The sequence below is a fragment of the Nuphar pumila genome, chromosome 6, assembly GCF_984573655.1.
Source record: "Nuphar pumila chromosome 6, dmNupPumi1.hap1.1, whole genome shotgun sequence".
Taxonomy (NCBI): domain Eukaryota; kingdom Viridiplantae; phylum Streptophyta; class Magnoliopsida; order Nymphaeales; family Nymphaeaceae; genus Nuphar; species Nuphar pumila.
In genome coordinates, this window is record NC_143254.1 from 16,999,433 (window position 1) to 17,011,932 (window position 12,500).

The 12,500-nt window shown below is 36.6% G+C and overlaps 1 protein-coding gene across 1 annotated transcript in view; it reads left to right on the forward strand.

The window, feature by feature from the left end:
* The window catches only part of LOC149834137 (uncharacterized), an 87,102-nt gene that overhangs the window by 54,357 nt on the left and 20,245 nt on the right, over nt 1-12,500 (forward strand). The window lies entirely within an intron of this gene.

Consider the following 12,500-nt stretch of genomic DNA (forward strand, 5'->3'; position numbering starts at 1 on the left):
TTGAATTCAAAGCAACTTTTTTTTAAAAATAATGTTATAAGGTCTGAAGACTAAGAAAATGAACAATAACAATATTAAAATAATGAGTGCCAAAAGTAGAGGCCCTCTGTTCCAACAGAACACTGTCCTGGAGTCGTGAAACCTTCGTAATCTCTCTGAAGTAGCAAGTCTCATCACTGGGTCTCCGAGGCTGCGAAAAAAAAAACACCAGAAACAGAAACAAGGTGTCAGAATATGAAATCCTGCGTACGAATTCCTCTTTCAATTCAAATAAGTAAAAAGAACCTAAATTAGATTCAAGCAATATTTTCTTGAAGAAATATACAACTATTTCATGCTTTAGTAAATCACTTATGCATTCTAAGAATAACAATTATGAAATAGGAGATATCATATTCCAGAAAGCAACACATATGCATGGTCTAATGTGAAACAATAAAATGCATGGATTCAATGCACATTCATGGATATCTTATTAAGTTATTATCATGGTTTTCTTCTTGCATGTATGTCCTTATTAATGCACATCATTTTGTTCCTCTTTTTATCATCATAAACCCGTGGATACACATAACAGGTACAAAATTCTCGAGGTTAAGTTGAATCCCCAGTTGTAATTTAACACAGTTTGTATTTTCTTACTGGGTTTCCTACTTGGCTCTCGACCGACTTCAGGATTCAGCACCCTCTATCGGAACATTAGAATTCAACATCTAATGTCGGGACATCAGGAAAATCAACATCCACTAATGCCACTTTCTTGGTATACCAATAACAACAACTGTGTCCTATACACCACCCCCAGGCAAAGTGGCGGAATCTCCCTAAAATCGTAGCCGGGAGGTGAATCACCTGGTTGGATTCAGGAGCACAAATACACACGGAGTTGTTGTATCCTCATGGTATCCCAAAACCGTAGTCCAAGAATCCCTCACAGAAGCAGGGACATCCAGGAAAACATTAATTACATTGTTTTAATGTTTATCTTTTCATCATGATTTATTTTATTTCACTGTTTTGCAATTCAGCATGCAAAAACTAAACATTTGCTTCGCAAGTCAACCTGCGAAAGCTCATCGCAATACCACGGCCCGCTTCCCTATGCAACAGTGTAATTCATCATAAGCCATTTAGTCGATATGTATTTTTGATGCATATGAACAATTAAATAAGGAGCAACTCTGCTCAAGGCTCTTATAACCTACAATGATCCACTTTTGATCATCAAATGCATTCAAGCACAAAAGTCATAACAAGGATGTTACATTTGCAACCCTTTCGAGAGTTATCTGAACTCACCATGCAAACACGCATACCAATATGCATATGAGAAAGTATACCACTATCAAGTTCTGCATGTATTTACTATATGACTATATAATGACATTTAAAAGCTTCAAATAGTCAATCCTTCATAAGTACGTACATTAAAATTTCAGCATAAGCATAACACAATCAACTATGTAAATAATTCTGCACTTATGTGAAATTTTGCATTCATGTGAAAATCTGCATTCATATGCAAACTTTGCATTTATGTGAAAATCCACATTCATATGAAAATTCTGCATCCAAGTGAAATTTCTGTGTGCATATGAACATTCTGCATTCAAGCGAAACTCTACATTCATGTGCAAATTTTGTATTCATGTGAAAATACTTTTCTTTTGTTTGACAGGAAGCGCGCCCCAACCGACAGTCGGCTGGAGTGCCACTCTCTCTATATATATATGTAGAGATGTATATATATAGCCTATGTCACATGGGTGCGGGTGCGGGCGCGGGTGCGGGTGCGGGGATTCGGCACTTCCAAAAAACCCGGGTGCGGGGGTGCGGCAGGGGCAAAAATGTAATATATATATATATATATATATATATATATATATATATATATATAAAGGGAGAGAGAAAATCCTTTACGCAAAAAAGGATTTGAAAAGCTCCTGCCAGGAGCTGTCAGCTGCTGACAGCTCCTGCCAGGACTGGCAGCAGCTGACAGGAGCTGTCAGCTGCTGACAGCTCCTGCCAGCAGCTGACAGGAGCTGCCAGCTGCTGACAGCTCCTGCCAGCAGCTGACAGGAGCTGCCTTTTCAAATCCGATTTTCTCTGCTGACAGCTCCTGTCAGCAGCTGACAGGAGCTGTCAGCAGATTTTTTTGGTCATTTGTGTCATAGCTCTATATTTTGCCTATTTAATAGACAAAGCAACCCGTTGCTACTTCTTGCTTTTACAAGAAATCAAAAAGCTTCTAATAAAGACACAAAATCCAGTAGTTGAAATACGATCTCTACTAGAACCCTAAAAATTTGAGTCACAAAAGGATCTAAGTTCTGTGGAAGATGATGATAAGAACATTCTGAAGTGCATGGTGTGTCGTATAAACTGGATGATTCTAAGCACTTCAACAAAATGGACTGAAGTAGAACTCATAAATTGACTAATAACATGAACTGCATAAGTAATGTCAAGCCTGGTCATGGTTAAATAATTCAAACTTCTCACAAGTTGCCTGTAAATCATTGGATCCTCAAGCTTTTCACCATCAGTGGCTCTAAGTTTAGCATTTGCTTCCATTGAACTCGAGACTTTCTTGGAATCATTTGAGTTTAGCTTTTATCACAAGATTAATTAACTTATGTTGTGACAATAGAAGCTCTCTCTTGGAATGTGCAACCTCTAAACCAAGAAAGTACTTTAGATGCCTCAATTCCTTCATTTAAAAAATGGCATCCAGTCTCTTCTTGGTATCAACTATTTTTCTCATATCATCTCCTATGATGATCATATCATCAACATACAAAAGCAAGATGCACTTTCCATGAGCAGAAGAGGATACAAACAAAGAAAGATCATGATAACTTTTTTCAAAACCAAGCAATTTCACAAATGAGCTGAATTTTTTAAACCAAGCAATTTCACAGATGAGCTGATTTTTTTAAACTAAGCTCTGGGTGCTTGCTTGAGCCCATATAAGGCTTTCCTTAACTTGCAAACTCTACTTTAAATGTTTGCATATCCCTGCGGCAACTCCATATACACCTCCTCATCTAAGTCTCCATTTAGGAATGCATTTTTTACATCCAACTACCTTATCGCAACAACAACAAGCAAGGTCCTAATGGTGGTCATATGAGCAACAAGTGCAAAAGTCTCTACAAAGTCAATTTCGAATTGCTGGCTATACCGGTTTGCAACGAATCTAGCCTTATCTTTCGATTGACTTATCTACTTTAGTCTTTGTCTTGTACACCCACTTGCATCCAACTACAGTTTTGCTTGATGGAATATGCATAAGATCCTAAGCATGCATTCTTTCAAGGGCCTTTAGCTCCTTGGCCATTGCTTACAACCACTTCTTTATAAGCAACTTTTGCATAAGAACTAGGGTCAACATAGGAGTAGATTAAAGCTAAAAAGGTACGATGCTAAGGAATAAATGACTCATAGGATACAAAACGAGTATGAGGGACTGAGACTCTAGTACTACGACGTACCTAAGGAGGAGAGGAAGATGTGGAAGGAGATTCCAAGCCCACGTACTCAGGATCAACTAAAAGGGGATCAGAATTGCCCTTTATATTTCCTACTTCTTCCACTTTAACCTGATCTAGAAACAATATCTACATCATATTTTGTTTTATTATGGACATATCTGTCCTACAACAAAACATAGAATAACATGCGTGTCCCCAGTAAACACGTCAAACACGCAAATCTTAGTTCGGGTCTGGATCAGACCCAAACCGAATCCAGACTGAATTCACGACACTTAATAGCCTCCCTCAAGTTGTGTATGGTCCTGTACCATGGGCAACTTGTTCTTCAAGAACCAAAATCTGCTTTTCGTCAAACCCTTTGTAAATAAATCTGCCACCTGGTCTTTCGTAGGGATGAAATGAGGCTCATTCTCTTTGTCTGCAACCTTCTGTCGAATGAAGTGTTGATCTATCTCAATATGTTTTGTCTTATTGTGGAAAATAGGATTAAAAATATTTTGATGGCACTTTGGTTGTCACACAATAAGATAGATTTTGAGATCCGTGTTAAAATGTAAACTGCAATATATATATATATTATTATATTTTCTTTTATTATTTTCTTTTTCTATTTTTTTATTTTCTTTTTTAGCATCTAGTTCAATAGAAACTAGATATTTTGATCCAGTCAAGTTCCTGTTGGAACTTGAAAGTTCCTGTTGGAACTTGACTGTGCAAGTAGCTGTTGGACTGTAGTCCAACAGCTATAATAAATGCTGTTGGACTATAGTCCAACAGCTATAATAATAAATGCTGTTGGACTGTAGTCCAACAGCTATATTAAGAGACGTTGGAATCCAACGTCTCTTTTTGGAGAGCTCAAAATGAGCTCTCCTCTCTCTCCCATTGTTTTGTATATATAGGGGTGAACCCCTTCAATGTATACTACCATGCTTCTTAAGCATTTTGTTCATGAATAAAGTATTATTTATTTTTCAAGTGTTCTTCCCTTTATACCCTTTCAAGGGTCATGCTTGTAGTGTCTCCAATAGACACTTGTTTGTGAGTTATTTGTGCATTTGTTGAAGACCACCATTTCATTACATGGTATCAGAGCTACGAAATCCTTAGATCTTGAAGTGCTTCCGCCTCGATTTCCGTGCCACATTTACAAAAGGTGTTTCATCACCTTGTTCTTGGCTCAAGAAGATTTGTTTGAAGAAAGGCGAATTTGTGCTACAAAAAAAATTGGTTTTGTATCCTCTCTTATTCCTTTGTCTACTCTTTTTCTTTTCTTTTTATTTTTCTCTCTCTCTCCTCCTATTTATTCCTCTCTTACCCTTGTAAAAGATGGATGACAATGATAAGATCACCATCATTCCTATGAAGCTAAATGATACTAACTATGTAATGTGGGCTTCGATTATGAAGCACCACATTTGGGGAAAAGGTTTATGGGGTATAGTGGATGGTTCCGATTTGGAACCTAAACTATCTCTTACCAAGAAAGAGGGTGATAAAGAGGTTCCTCTAACGGAAGAAGAGAAGAGTAAGGCGTTAGCCACTTATGAAAAGAAATGGAAAGAATGGAGGATAGGGCATGCAAAAATTATGTCATGGCTCATCAATAGCATAGACATTAAAAAATGCTCTAGTCTAGCTAAGTTTGAGCATGCCGATAAGGCTTGGGAATACCTCAAAAACATGTATTCCCTTAAAGATATTGCACATGTATGCAATTTACAAGATAAAGTTCGGACAATGACTCAAAAAGATAAAACTATTCGAGAATATTATAATGAGTTGTCCGAACTTTGGGAAGAGTTGGCTCTTCTTGAGCCCAAATGGCATTGTGCTGAAGACATCGAGCTTCGCCAAAAGCAACTCGATATGGAACATTTCTATCAATTTGTGAATGGTCTAAGGCCGGAGTTTGAATCCACCAAATCAGCCCTTTTACATCGTGGAAAAATTCCTTCTATTGTTGATACTATAGAAGAGCTCACTATGGAGGAAAATAGACTTAGAAAAAGTACTCCAAAAGTTGATGATGACTCCGTTTTAGCTGTATCTAGACCGGGGAATCATACTCGTACTTACAAGCCGCCTCATTTTGGAAGGCAAAACAACGACTTTGATAAAAGAAAAGTTATTTGTCATCATTGTCATGAACCGGGGCACTATAGGCCTCAATGTCCAAAGTTAAAAAGAAGAGAAGAAAAAAGAGTTGCATCTGTTGAATCTGAGTCAAAAGATCAAGATGCACCTGTGTCTATGGCTCAACTGATGGAAATCCTTCAAACTCTTCTCAAAGGGGTATCCTCCTCAACCGAAGCCTCAACTGGAGCGGCAATTGCATCTTTCTCCGGTCCATGTAACTTTCCTTGGCTTTTAGATTCTGGTGCTTCTTTTCATATGACCCCAAATGTTAATAGTCTATCCGAATGTCTTAAAAATAACTCAAGTGTGTCAAAGGTTTTTACAGCCGATGGCACATCTCTCGAAGTAAAACGAATATGATGTTTTGAAAATCTTCAAAAATCCAAAAGATTTTTTATCCCAGAAGTTAGATATATCATTAAACTTAATTTGAATCTCTTATCTGTCTCGCAAATATCTGATTATGGATGTAATATCTCCTTCTCTTCTCATGGTTGTTGGGTACAGGATCGCCAGTCAGGGAAGCTGATTGGGGAAGGCCATAGAGAAGGAGGACTTTATTACATGGACTTTTTGGAATTACCCAAGAATGCATTTTGTTATAATATTCAGAAATTAGAATTGGATTTATGGCACAAAAGGCTTGGCCATCCTCATATATCTAAAATTCAATATTTTCCAAGTTTGGAAAAATTTTGTAATTCTGAAAATTTTTCTTGTAAAGACTGCATTCTTGGCAAAATGAAAAGGTTACCATTTCTTAGTAGAACTTTTGTTTCCTCACGACCACTTGAGTTAATACATTCGGATGTTTGGGGCCCCGCACCAGTTATTTCCAAAGGTGATTATACATATTATGTCATTTTTGTTGATGACTTTTCTAGACATACTTGGATTTATTTTCTTAAATATAAATCTGATGTCTTTGCTAACTTCCAAATATTTCATAAAATGGTTAAAAATAAGTTTCAAAATGATATTTCTGTTTTTCGCACTGATTCAGGGGGAGAATTTATGTCCAACGAATTCAAAGACTATCTCAATTTACATGGTATTACACATCAAAGATCATGTCCGCACACTCCACAACAGAATGGCCTAGCCGAACGCAAACATCGGCACATTATGGAAACTACTAGGACATTGCTAATTGCAAATCAAGTTCCAACAGGTTTTTGGGCTGAAGCTGGGGAATCGTCTTCTTTTTGTTGCTTCTTGGAATGATCCCTTAAAGTCTAGTTTATTCTGCACTATAGTTGCATATGTTATTTGGAGGTCTGTGTTTCCACAATTGCAATGTTTCCTCCTATTTTTCTTTGCTTAACATGCATGCTTTTAAGAGTGCAGCAGTATATTTAAATGACCCTTCTGAGTTTTTCTTCTGGCTATATACTCCTACATTCATAAATGTTTGTTGCAATGGTCATCAATATCCATATGACAATCTGGTTGGAGTATCTCATTTTTATCTTTTTCTTGCAGTAAATGTATATGGTAAAAAAATCTTTATTCTTTCAATTCATTCTAATATCCAAGTTGTTTATATGTTATCAGAGATTCAAGATAGAAATCATCAAGTGAAACACAAAAAGGACTACAAAAGATTCATTCAATGAGAAATTAGAAGATACAACGATAAAAAGGGTCAAACCCCAAACCCTACAGATGCAAAGACTAAAAAGCCCTTATAAAATAAGTATAATACAAAAAAAGAAAAAAATACAGATTTACCCTCATAAAGAATCATATGTACAATAAAGAGTGGTTTTCATATTTTAACACTTCCCCTCAAACTTGAAATGATGCAAACAGAATCATCCAAAGTTTGGATAGAAATGTCTGAAAATGCAAAGGAGTGAGACTCTTGGTAAAAATATCTGCTGTATGCTCTTTTGAGCTCACATGCTCTAAGGATACAACTCCATCCTCCTAGTAAAATGACAATCTATCTCAATATGTTTTGTCCATTCATGAAACTCTGGATTCTTTCCAATATAGATTGTACTCATATTGTCACAATATAAGGACGTTCTTCCACATATTGCAACACCAAATTCTTCTAAAAGTTATCTTATCCAATTGATCTCAATGGTCATTTGTGTCATAGCTCTATATTTTGCCTATTTAATAGACAAAGCAACCCGTTGCTACTTCTTGCTTTTACAAGAAATCAAAAAGCTTCTAATAAAGACACAAAATCCAGTAGTTGAAATACGATCTCTACTAGAACCCTAAAAATTTGAGTCACAAAAGGATCTAAGTTCTGTGGAAGATGATGATAAGAACATTCTGAAGTGCATGGTGTGTCGTATAAACTGGATGATTCTAAGCACTTCAACAAAATGGACTGAAGTAGAACTCATAAATTGACTAATAACATGAACTGCATAAGTAATGTCAAGCCTGGTCATGGTTAAATAATTCAAACTTCTCACAAGTTGCCTGTAAATCATTGGATCCTCAAGCTTTTCACCATCAGTGGCTCTAAGTTTAGCATTTGCTTCCATTGAACTCGAGACTTTCTTGGAATCATTTGAGTTTAGCTTTTATCACAAGATTAATTAACTTATGTTGTGACAATAGAAGCTCTCTCTTGGAATGTGCAACCTCTAAACCAAGAAAGTACTTTAGATGCCTCAATTCCTTCATTTAAAAAATGGCATCCAGTCTCTTCTTGGTATCAACTATTTTTCTCATATCATCTCCTATGATGATCATATCATCAACATACAAAAGCAAGATGCACTTTCCATGAGCAGAAGAGGATACAAACAAAGAAAGATCATGATAACTTTTTTCAAAACCAAGCAATTTCACAAATGAGCTGAATTTTTTAAACCAAGCAATTTCACAGATGAGCTGATTTTTTTAAACCAAGCTCTGGGTGCTTGCTTGAGCCCATATAAGGCTTTCCTTAACTTGCAAACTCTACTTTAAATGTTTGCATATCCCTGCGGCAACTCCATATACACCTCCTCATCTAAGTCTCCATTTAGGAATGCATTTTTTACATCCAACTACCTTATCGCAACAACAACAAGCAAGGTCCTAATGGTGGTCATATGAGCAACAAGTGCAAAAGTCTCTACAAAGTCAATTTCGAATTGCTGGCTATACCGGTTTGCAACGAATCTAGCCTTATCTTTCGATTGACTTATCTACTTTAGTCTTTGTCTTGTACACCCACTTGCATCCAACTACAGTTTTGCTTGATGGAATATGCATAAGATCCTAAGCATGCATTCTTTCAAGGGCCTTTAGCTCCTTGGCCATTGCTTACAACCACTTCTTTATAAGCAACTTTTGCATAAGAACTAGGGTCAACATAGGAGTAGATTAAAGCTAAAAAGGTACGATGCTAAGGAATAAATGACTCATAGGATACAAAACGAGTATGAGGGACTGAGACTCTAGTACCACGACGTACCTAAGGAGGAGAGGAAGATGTGGAAGGAGATTCCAAGCCCACGTACTCAGGATCAACTAAAAGGGGATCAGAATTGCCCTTTATATTTCCTACTTCTTCCACTTTAACCTGATCTAGAAACAATATCTACATCATATTTTGTTTTATTATGGACATATCTGTCCTACAACAAAACATAGAATAACATGCGTGTCCCCAGTAAACACGTCAAACACGCAAATCTTAGTTCGGGTCTGGATCAGACCCAAACCGAATCCAGACTGAATTCACGACACTTAATAGCCTCCCTCAAGTTGTGTATGGTCCTGCACCATGGGCAACTTGTTCTTCAAGAACCAAAATCTGCTTTTCGTCAAACCCTTTGTAAATAAATCTGCCACCTGGTCTTTCGTAGGGATGAAATGAGGCTCATTCTCTTTGTCTGCAACCTTCTGTCGAATGAAGTGTTGATCTATCTCAATATGTTTTGTCTTATTGTGGAAAATAGGATTAAAAATATTTTGATGGCACTTTGGTTGTCACACAATAAGATAGATTTTGAGATCCGTGTTAAAATGTAAACTGCAATATATATATATATATATTATTATATTTTCTTTTATTATTTTCTTTTTCTATTTTTTTATTTTCTTTTTTAGCATCTAGTTCAATAGAAACTAGATATTTTGATCCAGTCAAGTTCCTGTTGGAACTTGAAAGTTCCTGTTGGAACTTGACTGTGCAAGTAGCTGTTGGACTGTAGTCCAACAACTATAATAAATGCTGTTGGACTATAGTCCAACAGCTATAATAATAAATGCTGTTGGACTGTAGTCCAACAGCTATATTAAGAGACGTTGGAATCCAACGTCTCTTTTTGGAGAGCTCAAAATGAGCTCTCCTCTCTCTCCCATTGTTTTGTATATATAGGGGTGAACCCCTTCAATGTATACTACCATGCTTCTTAAGCATTTTGTTCATGAATAAAGTATTATTTATTTTTCAAGTGTTCTTCCCTTTATACCCTTTCAAGGGTCATGCTTGTAGTGTCTCCAATAGACACTTGTTTGTGAGTTATTTGTGCATTTGTTGAAGACCACCATTTCATTACATGGTATCAGAGCTACGAAATCCTTAGATCTTGAAGTGCTTCCGCCTCGATTTCCGTGCCACATTTACAAAAGGTGTTTCATCACCTTGTTCTTGGCTCAAGAAGATTTGTTTGAAGAAAGGCGAATTTGTGCTACAAAAAAAAATTGGTTTTGTATCCTCTCTTATTCCTTTGTCTACTCTTTTTCTTTTCTTTTTATTTTTCTCTCTCTCTCCTCCTATTTATTCCTCTCTTACCCTTGTAAAAGATGGATGACAATGATAAGATCACCATCATTCCTATGAAGCTAAATGATACTAACTATGTAATGTGGGCTTCGATTATGAAGCACCACATTTGGGGAAAAGGTTTATGGGGTATAGTGGATGGTTCCGATTTGGAACCTAAACTATCTCTTACCAAGAAAGAGGGTGATAAAGAGGTTCCTCTAACGGAAGAAGAGAAGAGTAAGGCGTTAGCCACTTATGAAAAGAAATGGAAAGAATGGAGGATAGGGCATGCAAAAATTATGTCATGGCTCATCAATAGCATAGACATTAAAAAATGCTCTAGTCTAGCTAAGTTTGAGCATGCCGATAAGGCTTGGGAATACCTCAAAAACATGTATTCCCTTAAAGATATTGCACATGTATGCAATTTACAAGATAAAGTTCGGACAATGACTCAAAAAGATAAAACTATTCGAGAATATTATAATGAGTTGTCCGAACTTTGGGAAGAGTTGGCTCTTCTTGAGCCCAAATGGCATTGTGCTGAAGACATCGAGCTTCGCCAAAAACAACTCGATATGAAACATTTCTATCAATTTGTGAATGGTCTAAGGCCGGAGTTTGAATCCACCAAATCGTCCCTTTTACATCGTGAAAAAATTCCTTCTATTGTTGATACTATAGAAGAGCTCACTATGGAAGAAAATAGACTTAGAAAAAGTACTCCAAAAGTTGATGATGACTCCGTTTTAGTTGTATCTAGACCGGAGAATCATACTCGTACTTACAAGCCGCCTCATTTTGGAAGGCAAAACGGCGACTTTGATAAAAGAAAAGTTATTTGTCATCATTGTCATGAACCGGGGCACTATAGGCCTCAATGTCCAAAGTTAAAAAGAAGAGAAGAAAAAAGAGTTGCATCTGTTGAATCTGAGTCAAAAGATCAAGATGCACCTGTGTCTATGGCTCAACTGATGGAAATCCTTCAACCTCTTCTCAAAGGGGTATCCTCCTCAACCGAAGCCTCAACTGGAGCGGCAGTTGCATCTTTCTCCGGTCCAGGTAACTTTCCTTGGCTTTTAGATTCTGGTGCTTCTTTTCATATGACCCCAAATGTTAATAGTCTATCCGAATGTCTTAAAAATGACTCAAGTGTGTCAAAGGTTTTTACAGCCGATGGCACATCTCTCGAAGTAAAAGGAATAGGATGTTTTGAAAATCTTCAAAAATCCAAAAGATTTTTTATCCCAGAAGTTAGATATATCCCTAAACTTAATTTGAATCTCTTATCTGTCTCGCAAATATCTGATTATGGATGTAATATCTCCTTCTCTTCTCATGGTTGTTGGGTACAGGATCGCCAGTCAGGGAAGCTGATTGGGGAAGGCCATAGAGAAGGAGGACTTTATTACATGGACTTTTTGGAATTACCCAAGAATGTATTTTGTTATAATATTCAGAAATTAGAATTGGATTTATGGCACAAAAGGCTTGGCCATCCTCATATGTCTAAAATTCAATATTTTCCAAGTTTGGAAAAATTTTGTAATTCTGAAAATTTTTCTTGTAAAGACTGCATTCTTGGCAAAATGAAAAGGTTACCATTTCTTAGTAGAACTTTTGTTTCCTCACGACCACTTGAGTTAATACATTCGGATGTTTGGGGCCCCGCGCCAGTAATTTCCAAAGGTGGTTATACATATTATGTCATTTTTGTTGATGACTTTTCTAGACATACTTGGATTTATTTTCTTAAACATAAATCTGATGTCTTTGCTAACTTCCAAATATTTCATAAAATGGTTAAAAATAAGTTTCAAAATGATATTTCTGTTTTTCGCACTGATTCAGGGGAAGAATTTATGTCCAACGAATTCAAAGACTATCTCAATTTACATGGTATTACACATCAAAGATCATGTCCACACACTCCACAACAGAATGGCCTAGCCGAACGCAAACATCGGCACATTATGGAAACTACTAGGACATTGCTAATTGCAAATCAAGTTCCAAAAAGTTTTTGGGCTGAAGCTGTCCTAACTGCCACCTACCTCATTAATAGGATGTCATCTTCCTCATTAAAGAATACAACTCCAATAGAAAAGCTTGTTAATTTAACTCCAGATTATTCTAGA